Source organism: Haliaeetus albicilla, chromosome 11, assembly GCF_947461875.1.
Source record: "Haliaeetus albicilla chromosome 11, bHalAlb1.1, whole genome shotgun sequence".
NCBI classification, from domain to species: domain Eukaryota; kingdom Metazoa; phylum Chordata; class Aves; order Accipitriformes; family Accipitridae; genus Haliaeetus; species Haliaeetus albicilla.
Window position 1 is genome coordinate 26,221,971 of NC_091493.1, and position 15,398 is coordinate 26,237,368.

General features: G+C 46.5%; 1 protein-coding gene across 2 annotated transcripts in view; it reads left to right on the forward strand.

Moving 5' to 3' along the window:
* FBXW4 (F-box and WD repeat domain containing 4) overlaps nt 1-15,398 on the forward strand; it is a 63,044-nt gene that overhangs the window by 31,042 nt on the left and 16,604 nt on the right. The window lies entirely within an intron of this gene.

Consider the following 15,398-nt stretch of genomic DNA (forward strand, 5'->3'; position numbering starts at 1 on the left):
ATTACAGACTAAGCTGTGCCAAGCAGCAACTGCTACTATTGTTGTGCTTGGTCTCTGCCTCCTGGTGCAGCTGTCTTGAGCTTTGCACCTGCGCTTTGTTCGATGACCTGCTTTGCCTGTCCAGGCTGATTTAATGAGGGATGGGGATGGAGCAGGACTGTCTGATGGAATAGGTTTTCTCTTGCTTCTTATTTTCTGTCTTGCACAGAATATTGATTAGCACATGTGGCCTAGAGCATGTTTTCCTTTTCCATATATGACCCCTGGATTTTCTCATCTTTGACAGCAGGGAAGCAAGGGAACCTGCTCCAGAAATTAGAAAAGCAATAATGTTTCTCTAGCATCTGTCTTCTGATGGTCTCAGAGCAATCTGGGAACGTGGATTGTGTGCAGACCACTTCAGATAAGTTTGTAGCCTGGCAGAGCAAGAACTTCATGCTCCTGGTATGTGGTGGATAGTATCAGGTACTTTAGTAGTATTAAGTGCAGGTGAAGTACTGTTCCCACTGTGCAATGGCTCTATCCTCTGCTTCCCAAATTAGTTTGCAAGACCCTGATGGTCCTCAGACCCGTGTTGGCTCTCTAGCTCTCGCAGTGAAGCCAGTCATACGGGACCCTGTTGGTCTAGGAGTGACTGAGACTGGTTGAAGCCTCAAAGCTTGAAGCAACCAATTAATTCTTAACTTGCCTCAGAAGGGGCAATGAACCAACAGGGTCTGAAGAGAAGATACAGCAGAGGAACACTCCTCTGTACCAAAGAGATGGCTGAATTACTAGTTTGTATCTCGGTTTTGTGGTCTTTCCCCATATTTGTTCCCAAGTCAAACACTCTGCAGAAGTTATTGATGTGCTGATATTTGGTTGCCTTCATTAGGCAGTTCTGGTAAAACCAGCCTGAAAAGAAATATGGAGAGTAAGATGGTGGTGGGTAAGCTTGAGTGTGGAAGTGTTATTCACCAAATCCTACAATAGTAGAACTAGAGACATTTGAAATTACTAGGAGATTGCTTTAAAATGGACAAAAGATAGTATTTCTTCACACAGTATGTAGTGAACTTCCTGCTCCAGAAGGTTATGGAGGTGGATGATGCCAGCAGTTTTGAAAGGGATTTGGCAAATTCACGGATAGCAGGTGCATAATGAAGGACTAGGTCGGGATACAGTCTCTAAAATCTTTAGTACGGCAATTGTGGATGTTGGGGCAGTACAAAGAGAATGACCACATAAAGTTGCCAAGCTTATATTTTCTTCCTAAACAGCATCTGCTATTACCAGATGAAATGGTGAGCTAGATGGCCGTGGCTTGATCAAGGTGGGCATTTCTCATGTTCTTCTGGCCATGGTGGGTCAGTCCAGCATCCATCTGTCCCAGCATTTGGTGTCCAGCAGTGGTCAGTAGTAGATGTCTAGGGAGAAGGGTAAGGAACAAGACAAATGCAAAAAGATCCTTTCCTGCCTGTTCCTTCCCAGCTTCCAGTGATGGGGAGGTTAGCGTTTCCCTGGCTAGAGTTTGCCTCTGGATCAGCGTTTCTTTCATATTTGCAGAGGCTAGCTCTGTGAGCAGCTCATCTCTTCTTTTTGAAACTGTTAACATTCTGGTCTTCGTAGGCTCCTTTCCAATTCAGTGTTGTGTCCTAAGGAAGAAACACTTTGTTCTGTTTTTAAACCTTTTGCTTGACTATCTTATGGGGGTATGCAGTGAGTGATTCCTCCCTCTGGATACCCTCTGCTCTGTTTATGATTTTAGTATTTTTCCCAAGCCACCCCAACTCTAGTATTGGTGGCCTTGTGTGAAGCAGTAGCAAACCACGACTGTTGCAAGTACTTGCTGGCCAGTTGTTATTTAGAGTGGACTTAAAATGTAGGCATCCCTGAGATGTGGTAAGCTTGTCATTTCCTCCCAGTGCAGCCTCTGACTGGAGTCCACAGAGATGCAGCCTAACCTGAATTGATGGTCATGTAATTAGTTCTTGTGTATCCACATGATAAAGATCAGTGACAGCTCTTAACTTGCTGCAGAATCAAATACTGACACTTTAGTAACGTGCTCATTTCAGTGGAGGGTGTGTGAGCGAGCTTGGTTCTGGCATTTCTTCATGTGGGTGTTTGACTTGCCAAGTAAAAATGGTTCTTTTAATAACTATGTTTTTGGATGAGACTTTGTAAACTCTCAGAGTGTGTGGGAATAGGGAAGGCCATGGAAAGGAAAGGAGGAAGCTGTGGTTTCACACTCCTGCCCACAAAGCTGCCTGTGCATCTAAAGCTTCCAGACTTCTGCTCCTTGAAGTGTTGGAGGACTGACTGCCAACAGGTTGTCCTGCTTCACCTCGACAGCAGCTTACTGAGGGTCAGGAGGCAGTGCAGTACTTCGTATCCCTTTATCAGATATTTTGTGACATCAAAGGACAATGTGTTCTAGGGAATCCTCTGTTCCATTGCAGACTTGGGAGACATGCCTGAAGGGCCTTTTTCCCCAGTCCTTTCCAGTACAATCCTTTCCCTCCTACTCCATTTTCTGTGTCATTTTTTTCCCCAAATACTGACATTAAGCATCATAATAAATTATTCCTTGCCTTCTTGCCTTGTCCTTTCTCTGTCTCTACAGCATCTATTTTGCCTGATCCCTTTCCTATCTTCATCTGGCTAATCTCAGTTATCACTGAAATTCAATAGTTCTTGGCCTGCTTTGCATCTTGGCCTGATTACAGATAGTGAAGATGATAACTTGTGCTGTGAACCTGTGTTTTATTGTATATTGATGTCAGGATGTTTGAGCTCTGGCTCCTGCAAAACTTTTTCAGTGGGTTTTTGGGTAGTTTGGGATCTGTGTGGGAGATGGCCACTAAACATTCTTATGCCTTAAATGTGTGTTGTCTGGTTGTTTAATGAAATCTTGTGTGCCTTTCTCTGCATACAGGGCTGGGGCTTTCTGGCCTGACTGGTGGGTTTTACTTCCCACTCTGGTGCTTGCTCACAACCAAGCATGCCCTGAACCTGCAGATGGAGAGCAGGTGCTTTGTTCAGGATATTGGTCACTTAGGGGCAAACAGTTGACATGCTCCAAACACTTAGCATGAAAACCATGAAGACAATCATGTTGCATAGAGTGGAGAGCTGGGGAGGGGGAAGCTGCCCAGAGCTTTAAAGGCAAGTGAATTGAGGTTGTTGCAAGTGTGTCCCTGTCAGGACTGGAATGATCAGAGCAGGAAAGCTCTAGGAGTCATTTCATGGCTGAGTTAAATGCAGATGAGGCTTTGCTCACCTCCTCCACAGAGCACCTGTGTCTCCATGCCTCAGTGTCTTGGACCCCTCTGTATGCAGCATGTGCTACATATACACACTTCCCTCCTTTCACCTTTCCTGGTCTTTAGCTTCTTAAACCCCTTTGAGCATTATTTCCTTCTCCCCTACTGAACAACTCATTTAGACTTCATTTGGAAATTGTTTGAATATCATAGAGCAGATGAGGAGGATCAAGCACTCTGTTTTTAAGTGATTTGACTTCTTTCCCCTATAAGCGTGAACAAGTACAGCTCCTGCCTCTGCATGACATGGAGAAGAACTGCTGCCCTTTGTGGGAAGATGATGAAAGTATATGTTTGTTGAGAAGTCCTCTTCTTCCTTGCTACTCTGATCACTTTTTTCAAAATTCTCCTAAGTTGGGAAGTTTGAATTTGGTATTTGTGTGTGTGTGTATGGCAAAAGGAATAAGAGAAAAATAATTTGTGGCTTGTGGCATCAGGGAAACACATTCCTTCCCACCCCTACTTTTAAACTGAAACATTCTTGCATTTTAGTTGTTCTGGCAAACCTGAAAGGATTCTCCCCTCCTCCTGACCTCACTGGCATGCATGGATTGCTGGCTTATTGAAAAGTCATTTTCTGTCATATGTTATAATGGAAAAGTTTAGATAAGCTGTCTTTATATATACACATTTTTAAAAGAATCCTTGTTAACTGAAAACTCTGCCAGTCACGTCTGAAAATATATTGGGATTGGCCTTGGCAGTCCTGAAGCTTAAAAAATAGAAAGATATTTTTAAAATAGGAGAGGTTTTCTTCTTTTGCATCATGATTCTTTAAGCATTTTCTACACGTGGGCATGTATTTAGACTTTCGTTCAAAGCAGTGACAGCTGGAGTATTTACTTAAATCAATTCTACATGTCCCCGTGTTGTAGGGTGTGGGGGTTGTAAGAAGAAAAAGCCCTGGACACTGTAAGGTTTGTGATAAGGTATGAGTATAGGCAAAAGTACATATCTTTTCCCACTGGTGCTGGGAACGTTCACTATATTTCTCTGCATAGCCTTGAAACTGGCCTGGTCAGCTTGGGTCTAGTTATATTTATTCTTGGTGTCTGCTTCTCAGGTGCTGGCATTGATTTCATGGCAACCATGATTTGTTCAGAAGTGTCCAAGGTTGCTTTTAAGGAAAAAGTCTTGAGCGTTGATGAGCTGAAGGCACACAGTATCTAGCTGAACTCATCTCTGTGATGAGTACTTAAAGCAGATTGGGTGAGGCTGCAAAAAATTGGATTGAAACTGAAAAATGGACCTTTCTGTGGGAGTCTTTAGTAAAATGTTAAAGATATATATGATCTGAAGAGAAACCAGAGTATCATGGGATGGAATCGGGCAACTTACTTCTCTGGTTTGCAACCTGCTGCAGTGTTGGGTCACAGTTGTGTATTTTGGGCAGCTCAGAAATTGCAGGTCTGTGCCCTGGGGCTTGTGCTGCCTGTCTCCTTGCTACATTTCGAGTCTCTGGGGATCTTCTTTTCTTGTTGTCAGGATTGTTGTGATTGCATCATCTCCTAGGGCTTGCTCAGCACTCCTGTGTAACTGGTGCTCTGATGAAAGTAGTGGGCATCTTTTCACTTGCCTGCTTACCATTTGATCTTCATTGCAGAATAAGGTCCAAGCTTTCAGATTGTGACAATTCTTGCTTTCCAGTAGGATGCTGCAATCATAAGGGACACAAGATGAGTTTTTTCAAATTTAACATTAAAATTTAACATTAAAAAAAAATTGCACTCCATTGCACTGGAGCTGTGATCATCAAGTCAGCTGAGTAGGTTTTTAACTTGTCTACAGCCCTGGAGCTGACCACCCAGGACAAGGATTTCTATCCTGAAGGCAGCAGTAATAACTCAAAGAGAGTGTAGATGAAGACACATCCTGAGAATCAACAGAGGCACTGTGTCACAGGATGCTGGTTTCTGGCTTGTGGAACAACTGATACCAGTCTGGTGTAACACAGGAGCAATACACTGGGAGCCAAGTGGTTTGGTCAACCCACAGTGCAGCAGGTTTTCTGGTAGGTTTTGCAGAACCAAAGGCTTGTAGCAGAAAGGGAGGTGGAATAAGTGAGGTCCCACTACAAAAAGCAGTTTTGCTTTAGTAATGGGAAATGGCTCAGCAAAAAGAGAACCTGGAGCCTTCATTGCTGTCCTGGTTCTGCTTGTTGCCTGACTTTTGGGGCAGATGCTGGAGGAGGTGAATGATTCTTCCCTGATTTTTCTCAGCAGTAAGAGTTCTCACTCTGTCCTCAGCACAGTTCTTGCTCTCCTGTCTGGGACCTGCACTGTCCAATTTCCTGTCCCCAAGTCTGTGGCCTTTCTTAATCTCAGTGCAAAGGTACTAGACTAGAAATCCTGCCCTGGGAGCGTAGGCCTTCAAGAATCTGTCATGCATTGCGCCTCTTCACATGCGCCTATCATGCATCACTGGATCTCTTTTCTCCTTTACCCCTTTTCTGGCATCCTGCACTGCCCTGTTCCACGGGCTGGAGGGAAAGATGTTTGTCATGAGCTGATCTCCTCAGCGTGTGTCCCACCGCTGACCGTGCCCCTGCTCTGCCAGGCAGGCTGTCTCGCTCCAATCCCCTCCTCCTGCTTGCCCCAGATCGGAGCCCCTGAGAGGTCTTTGTCCGCCTGTTGAGAGTAGCCCCTGTCCCGCCATTCCCACATGGCGCACCCTCCCTGGCAGCCCCCTCCCCATTCAGCAGTTTGGGCTGAAAGAACCTTGGCTAATTACGCTGGGCTGAAAATTACCACTTTGCTGCGTTCTCCTGCTGCTGGGCCCATTTGTGTGGGGCCTGTAGTTAGAGGGAACAAAGTCCCCCCTGTGGAGCCAGGCGGGCCCCAAGTGTGAAGCTACAGGTACAAGCAAGAGGGGAATGAAGGGAATAATTACCAGCTTCTCCAGGTGAAAGCCCCGTTAAAACTTCAATAAGCCAATTAGGGGCCAGGGTGTGTGTGTGGGGGAGAGTCTCCCCCACCTACAAGTGATTCCCACCAGGCAATTAACAGAAATCATTTCACAGAGGGGAGGATAAGAAATGGCTCTTAGAAATTGTCTTGAGTTGGGGGGGGTGGGGTGGGGCCTGAAACAGCACGACTGCTGCAGTGGTCCTCGTGTACTCCAAACTCCCGGCTCACTGTGTGGCCTGAAAGTGTTGGTGGGGCTAGGAGGAGAGGGAGGAGGGAGGGAAAATGGCAAAGAAAAAGGAATCGCTGGAGCTTTACACCTGGGCAGGCTTTGAGAAAGCAAGGGCTGGACTTCAGAGGTTCTTGTAAGGCTGTGTGTGGGCCCAGAGCACTGAGCTCAAGGGGGCTGCTGGATCTGGGGAGGTGGGTGAGGGTCAGGCTCAGGGTGTCTTCCCCATTGGGGTGAGGGGGAAGGCTAATGGCATTTTCCCAGTAGGAAGGGGATAGGTGCTGGGTGTGAAGGCTTGAAGTGGGTGTGCGGGTGGATGAGGACTGAGTGCCAGACCTTTGGAGATCTGCCCGAGATAACGTGATGGTCTGTAGGTACCCTGCCTTATCCCTGGAGCAGAGTGTCCAATGTCTAATACCTTTGCGTGTATCTCATCCAGGGACTGTGTTTTTCTGCTGCTCAGCCAGCAGCTTCACCTGTTTCTTCCTTTTAATTAGTTCCAAAAAGCCAGTGGATTTGCTCAAGATGGAGATCTTTTGAAGTCACCTTGCAATTCCCTTGCACTGTATTGCAGATGGCATGTGCAGCAGTTGGAGGTAGAGCATGCTGTCTGGCGGGTACCTACAGTCTTGTCCGTCTGTATTTGAAAGGCTGCTCTGGGGAGCAGAGCAAGAGTAGAGCATAGGACGAAGTTGCTGCAGATGGCTGAGATTGCCCTAGTGATGTTGGAAGGGAGAATGCATACTGTAATTAAAGAACTCCAGACACCAGCTGTGGTTATTTCACCTGCACTTGCAAAAGGACATGAAACAAAAAAAATCCTAAACTCCTCAAAACACAAATGTAGCCTTAGTAGTGACTTTCTTTGCCTTTCTAATGTTATAGCTTCTGATAATTAAAAATGTCCTGTGAGGTTTTGTTCTGGTTACTGACAAGCTGAAGCTGAAATAACCCTACTGTAGTAGTGTTTAACCACCTAGTCTTGGACTGACCTGGAAGTCCCTAGACTTCCTACTCCCTTCCTCCCTCTCTCCCCCCCTCTCTCCCTCTCCCTCTCTCATCTCTCTCCTCTCATTCTCCTCCCCCCTCCCCTTCACGCACGCCCCCCCCCCGCCCCGGTTCTCGTTCTCTCTCTCGCTCTCCCTGTCTAGCTCTTTTCTCCATCTCTCTCTTTGTCCCGAGAAAGCTTTCTGTGGTGGGAATAGAGAACTGTATCTCTTGCACTGCCCAGCTTTTAGACTTGGAAGTGGTTCCTCAGCAGAGTCATGTTTCTTCATGATTTGGCTTCCAAGGTGTAACCCCAGTGGATGCCTCTAAAGAGAGCTCTATTCACAGAAAGGCCTGGTGAGCATACACATGCAAAATGGTTTTGGCACGGGCTTTCTGCCCACCTTGATGTTTGGTACGCATTGTTCAGACCAGTGCCCAAGTTACATACTGGATTACATTTCTTCTATGGTTAAGGAGTCTCTTTTTTCCTGTAATAACAGTATTAACTTGAGCATCAGTTGGGGATTAAATTGGGTCTGGAGAGAGCTAGGGATGCAGGAGTTCTCATACAGATACCTCTGTCCTGAACAACCGTTCCATGCCTGGCAAGCCCAGAGGTTGGGGTGTGAGGAAGGATGAAGAAGAGTGTTGGACATACCATGCATATAACTATTTTACACCATTAAACATGGGTTATCAAGCCTTTCCCTTTAATAAAAGAGTAGGGCTGATATCAGCCCAGTAGAAATATGCAATCACAAAGGCAGTTCTGTTTGAGGTTCTGAAAAATGACAGTAGCACTGTGAAAAATACTGTTTGAATATCCCTCTTGTACAGGAACACCCAGGACCCTCAATCAACTTTTATAGAGCTAATCTGAATGTGGTCCTGTCCTGGACATTTGCTTCTCCCTAAAAGCATGTGTCATGTGGAGTATGGGGAAAAGGAGGTTGATATTTAGATGCAGACAGCCCTGGGAACATCAGGACTGTTCTGTGGGTGGGCTCACTAGTTTCTAGAAAGAATATTTTCCTGTTCAGTGCTGCAGTGTGGAAGAGGTCTGTGTGCATGTGCCTGTCCTGTCTGGAATCTCTGTCTTAATGTCATTGAGTTCAGTTTTTCTCCAGAAACAGGGATTATGTTCTGTATCTGTCTGCCTCTGCAGGGCTGGGGAAGGGACAGTGAAGAACGTTATAGGATGACTGGGGCAGACAATATGGGGTGAAACTGCAAAGCAATGAAGGCAAGATGGAGGTGTCTAGGTCAGGTACCTGCTAAGCAACTTGCCAGAGTAGGGGTGGTCTGTCTACCATGCTGGAAACTGAGCTTTTGAGGATATTAAAAGCTTATTCTGTTCTCCAGCCTGTGGGTCTCTGGAGTCTGGAGGAAGGTATGAAGTTAGAGGCCAAGGTGGAGGGTTGAAGAGGTGAAGCTGACATTCCCTCTACTCTGAGGCGTGTAGTAAATGACATGGGAAGCAATGATGTAAGCATTTCTTCTATCAAATGCACCAGAGTTCTGCCTCAAATGTGGGACTTCACCGTTTCTGCCCAGCATCTCTACAGTGCCCTTCAGTACAAAATGCAAATGCCTTCTTTCTGGGGACCACTTTCTAGTGGTCCACTTGAGGCTCAAGGCAGCATGCGAATGAGTTATTAGTCTGTCTGTCCGTCCGTGCCTGTGTCACTGGTGCTCCTTGCCAGAGCATGGCATTTCCTCTTGGAGCAATAGTGGTTGTAAATGTTGTGGTGTTCATGCATTCATCTTTACGCATTTTGTTTTCTCTCTGTGCTGAGTTCCTGGTGGGGAGTGGCAGAGCTCTTCTGTAGCTTCTCTGTGTGCAATTTATGATGCATATCAGGAGCACAGTTCAACCCTGAGCTGACTGATGCCTTGAGGGACGCTGCGGCATGCACACAAAGCTCAAAGAAGCAGCAGCAAATGTGCCACAGCTTTCTTGTCTGTTTGTGGAACAAGCCTGGCCATTTGCCTCCAGCTGCTGGTTCTCTTTGGCAATGTTATTCACTGCTGAACAAAGATGAGGCGATGCTGCAGTGGGTCTCAGGTAAGCTCAGTCCTGTTACTGATTCCAAATACAAGACTATTTTACATGCATGCAAGCAGTTGGGCCCAAATATAAGCTCAGCTGCAGAGCACTCTAGCAGCTCTTCTTTGTGCTGAGTCTGGAGTAGTACAGGGACCTGAGGAGACTGCCAGCAGACTCCTGAAACCAGGCTTTTTAACAAAGTGCAATGTGGGTACCCTTGAGCCTAGAACAGCAGCCAGCAACACAGATAAAAACCATTTAAGTCTGTTTGATGGACCTTGCCTTCTTTTCCTTGCACTGAAGATCTGGAACTGAATCATTGCATGGCAAGGATGTGGGAGGAGTGTGGTATGTGGGACTGAAAGCATGGAAAGGCTCCTGAGGACTGAGGAATGGAAAGACTTAGTCTGGAGCCAAAAGCCAGAGGGATATTGGAGAGCTGTAGTAAATTGGATGCAACCTGCACTTGTTATTTCAGGTTTTGGACAGTTATATCATGTGTCATTGGCTTCTTCAGCTTTTCCAATCTTATCTTCTTCTAAATAGCCTTCCACTCCCCATGTTCCCTTTTCTAGAAAGTTGTAATTTTGGCCATTAACAGTAGCCAGACTTTTGGTGCAACTGCCTTACCTGCTGATTTTTGTTCAGTTTGTGGTTACTGAGTTGTTAGCCTGTAACCTAGCTGTCCTGACTTACTTCTAAGGTACTGAAGGTGCTTGGTTTGATGCTCAGGTCATGCTGCAAGAGGCACAAAGTAGGGCTAAAGGGATCAGTCTGGGGCAGTGAAAGGGCAACGCCAGCCCTGCATGACCACCCAATCCTGGCTTCGTCCATCATTGCCTGAATCAAAGGCAGGTGGGACTTCTTGCATGTTTGTGGTGCCTGCTTTCTCATGGAGAAGAAAATGCTAAACCGATGGTGTGGTTTTGGTTTTTGTGTTTTTCTCCTTCTTCCTGCAAATTAAATGCCCCTGGGGAAGGAGCACCTACTTTCCTGTGCTGTCTCCCTCCATTTGTGTATAGCTGGTCTGTTGGAGAAGCCTCATGCTAGAGGTGCCAAAACCGCCTGCGCTGAGTTTCTGACCCCCTCCTCTCCCCTTCACAATGTTGTTACTGTTGCATCTGCTCCCCAGCCTCCTGGGCTCTTCAGCAGGGGCTCCATCAAGTTTGTGTGACCTTAGCACTGTATTCATGCTGGAGGAGTTACCTTCCGTAATGATGTCAACTGATGAGGTTAGCAGGATGGTGGCGGCCGCGATAAGACATGACATGTTCTAATGATTCGCCTTAGCGAGCTGCGTGTGTGTATTGAGGGGGGTGGGCACAGAGGGGCTTAGAGAGGGGAGGTGGGGGCCCCACAGGTGCCGACAAAGACTTTGACCTTTGCTGCTATAATATCAGTGTTTCACAGGCAGGGCGGTTCGGTAACCCACTTTCAGCCCATCAAAAATTGATTTAATTGCAATTTTTTCCCCCAATTAGGAGCACTGGAGCTTAACTAATTGGAGTAATAGAGAGTAATAAGGCTCTGATAAAAAGCCTTCCTCTGCCTCCTTTGTATCTTGTGTCATCGCCTGTCAGAGGTCAGAGAGCTTGCATATTCTATTAGGCAGAGTTGCCTTCATTTGTACAAATTAGTTTACCCAACAGTAATTAAAATGCCAGTGCGGGTCGGGGAGAGCTGAATACAATTGATGGGCACGTTGGTGAAGGATTTGACAGCTCCGGTGGCCTCCCTTGCCAAAGCGTGTCAGTCCTGAATCAAAGGCTACACAAACCCACAGACCCGTGTGTTTAACCCATGGCACCGCCAGCATCAACTGCTTTCTCTCTTCTCCACTCTCCATTTTGGACTTTCTTTCTCCTCTCCTTCTTTTCTCATCCCACTTGAGACTTTTTAAAAAAGATGTTTCCCATCTTTGAGCTGTCCTTTCTGTTGATCACTTTCATAATGCTGCTACCAGCCCCCCCATTCTGTCTCCCTCAGTGCTCCCCCTCCTTTCCCCCTGCCTTCCACATTCCCAGCTGCAGGGCTCTGTCAAGTAATAACTTCTTTGTTTCCTGGTCCGATGAGTCTCCGTATATAATAGTCTCCAAAATGGAACAACGATGTCCAATTCCAGGGGGCGGGGGACTGTGTGAAGAGGAAGGAACAGGCTCTTGCACGTGTCAGGCAGATTCTGGATTTGAAATCCCCAAAGAGCAGAATAGGACTTGAGAAGCAATCTGTTTACAGTACAGGGGAACGGCTCAGGCCTGGGGCATGGGGGAAGTTTAGAGAGAAGAGATTGGAAAGGGCCTGTTTCACCCAGGATCCTTCAATGACTTTCCATTGCAGGATTCCCAGCTCAGGCAGTGCCTGCTCTGAAGGCTGGGTTGACAGTGAGGAAGGTATGTATTGTACAGTGGGATTTGTATCTTTGGAGTGCAGACTGTTTCCAAGGCTCATGACAAACAGCATCTTTCCAAAAGGGCTGATGAGGAGCTATCTCTTTCCCTCTGGTTCATCCATATCTGGCAATGTTCTGTCCAGGATGGGGTAAAGAGGGATGCTGCAGGTGGGGTGAAACTGTGTAGTTGGCACCTTGGGAGCAGTCATGGGATCACTGCAGCTGGACTGTAGCCAGAGCACTACTGTTGTTGCCAGAAATGCCATGGGATCTTCAACAACCACAAGTCAGTCAGATGGAGAGAAGTTCTTGTGCTTCTTTCACCAGCACTGCCAGTATGTGTGTTCTCTCTCATCCCCTGGCTCAGCGTCTATCGTGGGGGGGATGATATCTAATGAAATGTCTCTTCTGTAGCATGAAGAAGGTCTGGCTTCAGGAGGAGGGTTTTTTCCTCTTTTTCTCTCCTCCTTCTCAGTAGGGAGTTTCAAATGGGAAAAAGAACATCAAGTATCAGATGAGTTGGAAAATTCCTTGCTTTGGACAACAAAAACATGCTGTGTATGAAGTATGTGTGTCTCAATGCTCTGCAAAATCCTCACCTTCCTGGTACAGCAGAGATGGAAATGTGATGTTGGCTTGCTTGTTTTCACCTCCTGGGAGATCCAGGCCTTCCATGCCCCATTATGGAAGCCCTGCAATGGTGCTCATTTCCCATTAGTGGAGCCTTCTGGAGGGAGCTTGTAGTCATGGTACCCAGCAGCTTTCACAGGGCAGAGGAAAGCTTAGCGGGGAAGAGACTTTGCATCTCCAAGGCCATCTGAAGCTTGGACATAGAAGTTTTTATGTAGCATGTAGATGTGTCTGGTCAGTGTCTGTGTACATCAGTAGTATCATATATACTTCAGAGAGATGGGTCATCCCTGCGGTCATACATATAGGGTATCTTGTGCTCTACTCTTCCCAATCTAGTCACTCCTCAGTATCTTTGACTCCTGAAAGCATTATAGGCAAAATAAATGACACTCACTAAGCTAGTAACTCAGCTCGATTTGTTTCTCTTGGGCAGCTGGCAAGAGCAGTTGTGAAGATGTTGCACTTCTTTAGGTCAGAGGTTTTTGGTGTGTGCTCTGTGCTTCCAAAGACAAAAAGCCTTGTTGAAGGTAAACTGAAGGAAGCAAGTCTGGTAAAAGGCTTCAGTTCTGCTGAACAATGTTTCAGAAATTTTGGAGCCAGGCTTCACCTGCTTAGCTCCAGTTTGCATGTTGTTTTAGACCTACCAAAGCTGACTTGTCTTGCCCTTTTGCTTGGAGTGAAACTGTCACCCCTGTGAAGTTCCCAGTTATGGGAGGCCTGGGGGCTGAAGGTGAATGCCTGCAGACCAGACTCAAGGTGAGGGGCCCTGTATCATCCCCTGGGAGTCCAGACTTCCAGGTCAGTTCGCTCCCAGGCTTTGACAATTTCTCATTGGCACCACTTCTTGTGCATGTCTTGTGAATGCCGCTTTCTAATCCTGGCAGTGAAGGTGCCCCACTCTTCTGGGAGAATTCTTATCTTTGCTTGCTAATGGGCTCCAGCCTGTTAAAGATAAGGCCTGCAAACCTGATCCTGCTGAAGGATGAGAAAAAATTCCTGTTGACTGAATGGAGCCAGCTTTACCCAGAAGAGACTTGTTTGTGGCCCTGAGGCCTGTATGTGATGCTGGAGAGAAATCTCTTCATCTAATGCTATTTTGGGGTGGTTTTTTTTGTTTTTTTTGGAGGGGTGGGTGGTAAGAACTGAGGAGGGAAAGCTGAAGTCCAGAACTGACAGCATGAGCAGGGATTAGACCTTGCTGTTCCTCCCACCTTTTTCTCCCTGTTGGTGTGCCTCCATGCTAATTTAGACCTGTGGCAACCATCAAAGCTTTGTGCATACCTTCTGCACAAAGGGGCCTGTCTCCCACGTGAGGGCGTTCTCTGCTGGGACACAGTCAGTTTGTCCCCCCAAAAGAAAAAACTTAAGCACCCAATTGCCTGCTTGACTGACTCCCTGACTGCTATTATGTTTCTAACCACAGTAATTGGCTTTAGTAGTTATTAATGGATTATGTTTGGGGAGGGAGGGACAGAACCCAACACCTAGCTTTGCAGCTGAGGGACTCCCTGACCAAAGTGCTGCTTTCCAGACATGGGGTTTGACTGCTGAGCTGTCAGAGTGGGTATCTCTTCCTTGTTTTCCTTTGAGATGGGAGACATTGGCAAAAGGGAAATGTTCCCTCTTGTCCTGCAGTATGGTGGAGAGAAGGCAGGTACTGAGGAGGGACCTTGTTTCCAAGTATGAAATCCTGCACGCTTTCTTAATTGGTCCTTGTGGCTGCTGCACAGCGATAAGAATTGGCTTTTTCTTAGACTCTTGGACTTCGGTTAGGGACTTCTACGGAGAATAATAATGTGTGCACCCTGCAGCATCTGTGCAGAGCCCTGTGCTACAGGTGCATTGGGTCAATCGCATGTGCACTGTCAATGAACCTGGGATTTTGCATGTAAGACAGCCTGGTTGGAGAGACTTTGAAATAGCTCTGGTGCTGCAGGTGTTGTCTAGCCCTAAAGGGCAGCTAAGGGTTACAGGACTTGTGGATACCTCCAGGTATGTGATCATGGGTTGGAGGGATAAAGCCAGCAAAAAAAAGAGAGCCTTGGTAGCTGTAGCTCTTCCTTGGTTCTTGTAGCTCTTTTGAGATGGCTTTGAGATGGCTTGATGTTATCTGCTTGCCTCTTTTGCAGAGTATATTGGCAGAGCTGCTTTGGCCTTATGATTTGGAGAAGCCAATTGCTCAGCTAAACCACAGAGCTAGAAGTAAGAGTCCTGAGTTCCTGCCCAGCTTCCACATGGCTCTTCTCTGGCTTTGATTGAGTTGAGTGCATGTTCACCACTTTGCTGCTGGGTGCCTTGTAACACCAGCAGTAGTGCTTCTCACAGAAGTCAAGGACGCTGCAAGAATCCCTTCCTGGTACAGTAGAGACTTGGAGACACCTTCTGACTTCCAAAGGAAGAAAGTTGTAGAGGATCAAAGAAATGTTTAAAAACTGCTATTTTTACAGATGTGACATTTTTTCCTTATTTTGCTTTCTTCTTTCAGCTGCCAGCCCCATGTCATGCTGCAAAAGATGTTTAGGCAAAGCATAGAGCTGGCTTTTATTTAAAGCAGGCTCTGTTTCCTGCATTCATGCTATCCTTATTGCAATGACTTAAACATAGTTTTGGCATTTTATTCTTGGTAGCTGCAATAAATGTGGCTTTGTGAGAGGTCATTTATAGCTTACTTAAAAAGCTTTGTATGAGCTGCTTTCTCTTATTTGGACCGAGGATAGGAAGTTGGCACAAAACAAGCAGTGTGGTGTGGAGAGCCACAGCACCCATGTTCCTGCTGCTTGATTTTAAGGATTTGTTCCTGTCTTATCAACTAGTTTGAGGCTGGTGGCTGTCAGGTGATCTCTGGAGCCAGCATGTGCAGCAGGAACATAGCATCACCAAAGAGGACTTTGGAATGGACCCT